General features: G+C 41.6%; 1 protein-coding gene across 1 annotated transcript in view; it reads left to right on the top strand.

Moving 5' to 3' along the window:
• Positions 1-1,569: 1,569 nt before the first annotated feature.
• LOC128684494 (platelet glycoprotein V) overlaps positions 1,570-9,187 on the top strand; it is a 623,615-nt gene continuing 615,997 nt past the window's right edge. The window contains exon 1 of the mRNA XM_053770694.2: positions 1,570-1,818. The gene's annotated coding sequence lies outside the window, so the exon portion shown is untranslated. The remainder of the gene's footprint in view (positions 1,819-9,187) is intronic.

Below are 9,187 nucleotides of genomic sequence, written 5' to 3'. Positions count from 1 at the left end.
ATTCCTGTAGTATATACTTTGGTGGTTTTTTGTCTTTATTCTTCTCAGTGGTTTTATGTCACGAGCAAAACACTGACATGATGGTGGTTATTTCAACACTGATGGGCTATCACATCGACACCAGGCTGAGGGACTGATTACCTCCAACTCCTCCCCATTTTCCACCGTTTTTCTCTATTGGACTGAAGAAGCCATTGGCTGGCGAAGCGTTTCTTCAGTGTTACTTATGTGTTACCTATCTCCATCCTCATTATCTCTCTGGCGTCTCTTCGTCAAGTATTATCCATCATCATTATTATAATCATGGGGGAGCGCTAAACCCGTGGGGATTATACAGCGCCTGTGGGGGGAGGGTGGAAGGTATTCGGACTTTATTCAGAGAACCGGAGCACAGATCCAATTCCCTAAATCAAGAGCCCCTCACCCGCGTCAAGGAACCTCACGTGTGGGGTTCTATTCAACAAAGTATTCTTCCAGTTAAAATTATTTTTTAAGTTTGTTTATTTGCCTCCCGTGAGAGACCGTGTCAAAGGTCTTTTGACAGTCTATAATTACACATTCCTCACATCCTTCACTTTCCTGTCTAATCTTTGTCATTGCGTCATATAATTCTATTAGGTTAGTTAGGCAGGATTATACCTCTCTGAACCCCTGCTCCTTCTCTTAATATTCTGCTGATATTGCTTCTGATCCTGATGCCTTTGATGTGTGTGTGTGTGTGTGTGTGTGTGTACTCACCTAGTTGTGGTTGCAGGGGTCGATTCATAGCTCCTGGCCCCGCCTCTTCACTGGCCGCTACTGGGTCACTTCCTGCTCCATGAGCTTTATCATACCTCTTCTTCAAGCTATGTATGGATCCTGCCTTGTGTGTGTGTGTGTGTGTGTGTGTGTGTGTGTGTGAGAGAGAGAGAGAGAGAGAGAGAGAGAGAGAGAGAGAGAGAGAGAGAATATTTCTGTTGTATTAGTCAGCCATCTGTGTACCTCGTTTATTCAGTGGAAGACGGTGAACAATAAGCAAAAGAGGCTCCTGAGATCTGACGTAGTATCTGACCTAGCTAAATAATACGAGAAATCATCATGGTAATAAATTTACATTTCTCCAAATCTGTGTGTGATGAATCTCGGGTTCTGGTGCTCTTAGCAACGGTCTTCTGTGTGTCTGTACAGTAGCTACTGGCTAAAAAAAAATGGATATCAAGTAGGCTTTATTTCTGTTATTACAATGAGGTGTGGGATTTCTTATTTTGGTTTTCATTTAAATTTCCAGTTTTGTTTATGACCAATTTAATGTTAGAAAACATTATATTGATAAATGTTCCTGCCTGGCCAGCACTTATGTCATTTTTAGGAAAACTGGAAAATTTATGAAGGTGATAGAGACTGAGTATTTTTTTGGAATGTGGTGGGACTTGGGGAGTAGGAAGAGGAGGAGGAGGGGGGAAGAGGAGGAGGAAGGGGGAAGAGGAGTAGGAGAAGAGGAAGAGGAGGGAGAAGAAGAGTAGGGGAGGAGGGTGGTGGAGGAAGAGGCAGGAGGAGAGTGAGGCAGGAGTGGCAGTAGTGGTGCTGGCTTGGGTCAGGGAGGAAGGTAGACTTCTGGCTCCCTGGTATCTTACCATCATCTCTCACAGCCAACACACTCTTCCCTCCTTTTTTACTCTCCTCCTTCAGAGGCCGCGGCGCCTCCTTACCGCAGGATCTCCGCAGAGTTCTTCGTTAAGTCTGGTGTTGTAAGAGTGATGCTGACACAGTGTTAAAGTGCTTCCAGTGTCTTGGAGGGCCTCTACTCCGAGAGCCTCTCTTCTCTTCACCTCCTGGAAGGTAAACCTCTCTTAGTACTTGTGTAGTGGGAGAATGGGCGTGTGTGTGGGCGTGGCAGCCGTGGCGTCAGGGGTGGTGGAAAGCCTGGCGCCGAAATCTGTGGCGCCAACCTAGAATAAGGGAAAACGAGGATAAATGGTAACAGGAAAAGGGGGGATGGCAGTTGTGACAGGAGAAAGGGAAGAGCCAAGAAGAATAGGAGGAAGAGCAGGATAAGAGGAAGAGCCAAGAAGAATAGGAAGAAGAGCAGGGTAAGAGGAAGAGAATCATTAACCAACGAAAGCATTGAAGGATAAGTGGAGGGAAGAAATATGTTTGTTCTTGTGTGGTTTACGCATTCACTTAGTTGTAGTTGAGCACCAGCTCCAGGACCCCGTGTTAAAAAGAAGGCAGAAATCTGTATTCTTAAAGTGGAAATAATTTTTTATTAACTAAGAGGAAAAATAGTGGAGAACCACTAGGATTGATGTGCTTTTGTTTTTCAATTACCCGCTAAAAAACTTACACCGTCGCCATTACTCTAATTTACCAACAAAATCTAATAAGTATACATAAAAAGGAACGGAAGATCACATTAGTAAGTTTATTTTGGTAAAAGTACACGTAAATACAGTTACACAAAATATCATATATAGTAACGTATAAAAAACTAGGCTAACCCAAAAAAGTCAGTGACTTGTTTCCACTATTTATATAATGAAGACGGGTTGTAATTTAGCCACAAATAGTGAACATAAGAAGTCAGTGAAACGTAGACAAGGTAACAACGTAGTCTTTTAACATGTTAATACTTCGACCCACATCGAGTGGAAAGCTACACACACCTACAAAGCTACACACCTACAAAGCTACACACACCTACAAAGTTACACACCTACAAAGCTACACACACCTACAAAGCTACACACACCTACAAAGCTACACACACCTACAAAGCTACACACACCTACAAAGCTACACACACCTACAAAGCTACACACACCTACAAAGCTACACACACCTACAAAGCTACACACACCTACAAAGCTACACACCTACAAAGCTACACACACCTACAAAGCTACATAAACCTCCTACAAAGCTACACATACCTACAAAGCTACACACACCTACAAAGCTACACACACCTACAAAGCTACACACACCTACAAAGTCAAGGACTCGTAACAAAAATAAATCATTGAGGTAGTTACGATTGGCCAAACTCATCTTCAGTATTTCAAATGTCATTGGAAACCTAAGGGAACAGAAAACTGACGACGAGAAAGCGTAATCCAGTACCCAGTGTTAGAAGTCTTCATCTTAATAGCCTAGCACCAGCCCATGACTACTGTCTTCACCCAGAGTTTTGTATTTCATATCAACCCCAACTACACTCCCAGGTGTCTGGTGGACTCCAGCTAGTTTCTCATATGTAATCAATGCCTACATCTCCACCTAATTGCTTAAATAATGTAACATACAATTTCGTGTTTTTCGTATCTGCCGAAGATGATCTCAGATTCAAGTCGAAATATAGACAACATTCTCCTGCCTATGTTTATAGAATACATGCGCACGCACACACACACACACACACACACACACACACACACACACACACACACACACACACACACACACACACACATAATGCAACCACGAACAAGTGGTATTTAAGCAATAACACTGCGGCTAGCCGGGAATCGAACCCGTGTTGTTTAGAGGTTAAGAGCGTCGTGAATTTTGAGTTGCTTCCCATGATGCTGGCTAAAACAACACTGGTTCGATCCCCGGCTAACCGCAGTGTGTTATTGCATGCATATATGTATATATATGTTATAAAATGCTTCACAATGTCTAGCTGCTCTAAATGATCTTATATATATATATATATATATATATATATATATATATATATATATATATATATATATATATATATATATATATATACATATATGCAATAAGATCACAGTAAACAGGTGATTTCAGAATATGCAAAAAAACCACTCTGAAAGAATAGAGAAATTCCAAGCGCTTTCGTGACTACTCACATTATCAAGGAACTATGAAAGTAAAGCATCCAAGGAAGCTATATAAGGGGTCTGGCCAACACCTCACTATCAGATCCCACAACGGTTAAACACCTAACGCGCGCCGACCCAACTGGACAGGTGAGTTGTGCAAAGGACCCGTCCAGTTGGGCCGGCGCGCGTCAGGTGTTTAACCGTTGTGGAATCTGATAGTGAGGTGTTGGCCAGACCCCTTATATAGCTTCCTTGGATGCTTTACTTTCATAGTTCCTTGATAATGTGAGTAGTCACGAAAGCGCTTGGAATTTCTCTATTCTTTCAGAGTGGTTGTTTTGCATATATATATATATATATATATATATATATATATATATATATATATATATATATATATATATATATATATATATATATATATATATATATATATATATATATATATATATATATATATATATATATATATATATATATATATATATATATATATATATATATATATATATATATATATATATATATCTGCTCTAAATGATCATTTAGAGCAGCTAGAGATTGTGAAGCATTTTATAACAAAAGTATTCCAAGATGTTACATTATGTTAAATATTTTCAACATTCATGTTAAACTTTGCAGCAGTCGCAGTATTGGACAAACTTATGTTGACAACTTAAAGTTAAACGAGAATTTTCATTAGCCAAAATATTTACAGCATTTCAGGTAATTAAAGACTCAGAGCATTTACACGTTTTCGGAATTTAAAGCATTAACAATATTGACATTGATATCACGCGTGAGAGTGGAGGTGTGTGGGAGGCTTGTGTGGGAGGCGTGTGTGGGGGAGGTGTGCGTGGGAGAGGCATGTGTGGGAGGTGTGTGTGATAGGCGTGTGTGTGTGTGGGAGGTGTGCGTGAAGGAGGCGTGCGTGGGAGGTGTGCGTGGGGAAGGCATGTGTGGGAGGTGTGCGTGGGGGAGGTGTGCGTGGGGGAGGCATGTGTGGGAGAAAGCCATTTCAACTGTGACATCTGCGCACTTGCTAGACAGATATTGAATAAATGACGGTGAATGTTGTTTCTTTTAGTGACCCTAAACTGGTACAGGACGCTCCTTGTATTAAAACAAACTTGTTTATCCCCACATATATACACTGGTACACCAAGTGTAAACTGCTGCACAAGGTGTAAAGTGGTACTTGTTCCTAGTTAAATATGTTAACATTATTGTTTGAACTGTTTTAGTGTTGGGACTGCGAGTGCGCGCGCGCGTGTGTATATGCGCGCACTTGCATTTCAAACAATGCGTCCCTTCCAAATCTTACGAGTATCTGGTATGACGTAATCATGTTTCCCCTGGAAGTTCTCTTCCAAGCCTACAAATTATTTTTAGAGCAGCAAATTTTTTCCGTCTAAATCCTCGTTAATGGACCTTTGAAAAATTTCACAAACGATCCACTTGAATTAAAAAACTTAATTTGAAAAGTGAGCGAATATAATTAATTATATTCTGTTATATATTGGAGCAATTTTTAGTAGTATAAATGACACACACATAAAATAATCACATAAGTGTTAAAAGTTAGTGGATCATATTAAATATCCTCTCCCTTTCTGGCAAGACAGTGACTGAAGGAATGACAGTGAAAGTGTTTTCTTCTTTGGTAACCCTACCTTGTGGAGAGACTGGCTGAGTATTTTATGAGGAAGTGGAGGAGAATCCGTCCTCCGTAAGCCATGCGTGTTAAATGCCGGGACCAAGGGGGGATATAACCCCTTCTCCTGTATACATTACTAATGTAAATAAGAAACTTGTTTTTTACGTCACACTGCCTTGGTGGGAGACGACCGGTGCTTTCAGATAATACATTATATATATATATATATATATATATATATATATATATATATATATATATATATATTATATATATATATATATATATATATATATATATATATATATATATATATATATATATATATATATATATATATATATATATATATATATATATATATATGTATATATGTCGTTCCGAATAGGTTAAACTTGTCATTTAGCAAGAACTTCTTTAAAATTAAGCCCTTTCTAAAATTTTCTCTTAGACGTTTAAACATGTATTTTTTTCTTTTATCTTAATGTAAAAATTAATAATTTTGTACCAAAAGAACCTTAGAAAATTTACCTAACCTTATTATAACAAACGTAATTTAATTTAACCTAATCCAACTAAATATATTTTAGATAACTTAATAATAATTTAATAATAAACAAATACAATGAAAACATTTTTTTTCGTTAGGTTCAGAATTATTTTTGCGAAATTATTGCATACACAAATTTTCACTTGCCTTATTCAACAAGAAGAGCGTTGCTATTTAAGCCGAAATCGCAAGCTTTACCTATTCGGCACGACACACACACACACACACACACACACACTCGCTCTTCCATCTCCCCCCTCTTTCCCCCTCTCTCCCCTCTCCCCTCTCTCTCCTCTTTCTTCTCCTTTCTCTCTCTCTCTCTCTCTCTCTCTCTCTCTCTCTCTCTCTCTCTCTCTCTCTCTCTCTCTCTCTCTCTCTCTCTCTCTCTCTCTCTCTCTCTCTCTCTCTCTCTCTCTCTCTCTCTCTCTCTCTCTCTCTCTCTCTCTCTCTCTCTCTCTCTCTCTCTCTCTCTCTCTCTCTCTCTCTCTCTCTCATGCTCTTCCTCTACTTACCCCCTCTCTCTCTTACCTCCTTTCCTCTCTCTCTCATCTCATCCATCTCTCTCTTCCCCTTTCCATCTTCTACTCTCCCCTCTCTCTCTACTTCCCCTCTCTCTCATTCATTTTCTCCTCCTCCCCTCTCCCCCACCTTCCCTTCCCTTTCTCTCTCTTCCTCTCTCTCTCTCCTACCTTTCCTTCTCTCTTCTCTCACAAAAAAAAAAAAAAAAAATGATGGGGACTCATAGGAACCAAGGATCAGATGAGAATGGTTCTGGTAGGGGAGGAGTGAATGGAGGAGCAGTGGAAAAGGATGGAACAAGAGTGGGAGAGAAAATTAGAGAGCTTTCTGAAAAAATGGAGAAAGAGCTCTCTGTGAAATTGGAAAAGAGGTTGGAGAAGGAGACAAAGAATTGGGAGGCACAAGTCGAAACTGCAGTAGCCAAGATAAGGGTCCTAGAAGTTGAGATAAATAGGCTGAAGCAAGTTACAGGGGCAGTGACCAGAAGAGCACAGCATATGAAGCTGCAAGGCCGAACAGGAAGGAAGGAATTATGAATTATGCTAAGGTCATATCAACCTGCCAAAAAGAGCCAAGGAGTGAAAGGGAAGAACAGCTGGTTGCAGATGGAGAGGGTGATAGGTCGAATGCTGAGGCACAACCATGCTATCAAGAGCCACTGGAAAAATCAAGGGAGAAACTGACCACATACAGGCAGGATCCGGAGTCACAGATGGTGAGGCAATGGGAGGAGGAAAGGGCAAAATCAGTGTTTATCCATGGGCTTCAGGAGAGAGAGGAAAGGATACACACTGAAAGGCAGCAGGAAGAAAGTAAGGAGATTGAGAAAATCATCACGGAAATAGGTGAAGAGATGGACGAGATTGTAAATTTTCAGAGAATAGGGGGGAGAAACCGACCAATCAAGCTGATTCTCAGGACGGAAACAGTGCGGAACAGGATCCTCCAAGAGAAACCACGATTGAAATACTCGGAAGAGTACAAGAGGGTGTTCCTAGACAGAGACAGAACACAATCAGAACGACAGCAGCTGAAGGAGAGGACAAAAAAGCGAAAGGAGCTAGGAAAAGAGACAAGGATGGAACCAGCAGAGGTCAGTCAGAGCAGAACAGAACAGCAATGGCAAGCACACACACAACTATTCTCAGAACCATACAACCTATCACACCATCCCAACACACACTACAATCCATACCCACAGCCTCCACCCAACACCGAGCTATAGAATCCCACAGTATGCCACCAGGTCTCCCACCCTCACAGGCCCCACAAACCACAGTGTTGGAAAGGAAACTGAAGGTATGGTACACAAACGCTGATGGTATAACAAATAAGTGGGAGGAGTGGCACGTGAAAGAGTCAAAGAGGCATCACCGGACATCATAGATCTCAAAACCAAGAAACCAAGCTTACAGGTATGATAACAGATACCATCTTTCCAACGGGATGCAAATCCTGAGGAAAGACAGAGGAACAGGGGAATGGAGGAGTGGCATTGCTGATCAAAAATCGCTGGAATTTTGATGAGCTGGAGAGAGGAGACAGCAGAGAAGAAAGTGATTACATAGGCGGGAACGCTTCACTCTGGAGGTCCCAAGGTGGTAATAGCAGTGATGTATAACCCACCACAGAACAGCAGGAGGCCAAGGCAAGAGTATGACGAGAGCAATAGAGCGATGGTTGACACACTGGCTAGAGTGGCCAGAAGAGCTCATGCATGCAGGGCAAAGCTCCTGATCATGGGTGACTTTAACCACAAGGAGATCGATTGGGAGAACTTGGACCCGCATGGGGGCCAAGATACATGGAGGGCTAAGATGATGGAGGTGGTACTGGAAAACTTCATGTACAAACACGTAAGGGACACTACAAGAGAGAGAGGAGAGGATGAACCAGCAAGGCTAGACTTAGTATTCGCCTTGAGTAGTGCAGATATCGAGGACATCACATATGAAAGACCCCTTGGGGCCAGTGACCATGTGGTTTTAAGCTTCGAATACACAGTAGAGCTACAAGTGGAGGGAGAAGCAGGAAGGCCAGGATGAATGAAGCCAAACTACAAGAAAGGGGATTACACAGGAATGAGGAACTTCCTGAATGGGGTTCAGTGGGACAGAGAACTGGCAGGGAAGCCAGTTAATGAGATGATGGAATATGTAGCAACAAAATGCAAGGAGGCTGAGGAGAGGTTTGTACCCAAGGGTAACAGGAATAATGAAAAAGCCAGGATGAGGCCATGGTTTACCCAAAGGTGCAGGGAGGCAAAAACCAAGTGTGCTAGGGAATGGAAGAAATATAGAAGGCAAAGGACCCAGGAGAATATGGAGAGCAGTCGTAGAGCCAGAAATGAATATGCACAGATAAGAAGGGAGGCCCAAAGACAATATGAAAATGACATAGCAGCGAAAGCCAAATCTGACCCGAAACTGTTGTACAACCACATCAGGAGGCAAACAACAGTCAAGGACCAGGTAATCAGGCTAAGGAAGGAAGGAGGAGAGACAACAAGAAATGACCTTGAAGTATGTGAGGAACTCAACAAGAGATTCAAAGAAGTGTTCACAGAGGAGACAGAAGGGGCTCCAGAAAGACGGAGAGGTGGGGCACACCACCATGTGCTGGACACAGTGCACA

The sequence above is a fragment of the Cherax quadricarinatus genome, chromosome 4, assembly GCF_038502225.1.
Source record: "Cherax quadricarinatus isolate ZL_2023a chromosome 4, ASM3850222v1, whole genome shotgun sequence".
Classification (NCBI taxonomy): domain Eukaryota; kingdom Metazoa; phylum Arthropoda; class Malacostraca; order Decapoda; family Parastacidae; genus Cherax; species Cherax quadricarinatus.
Note: the sequence above shows the minus strand (reverse complement) of the source record. Positions and strands in the feature narration are given on the sequence as shown.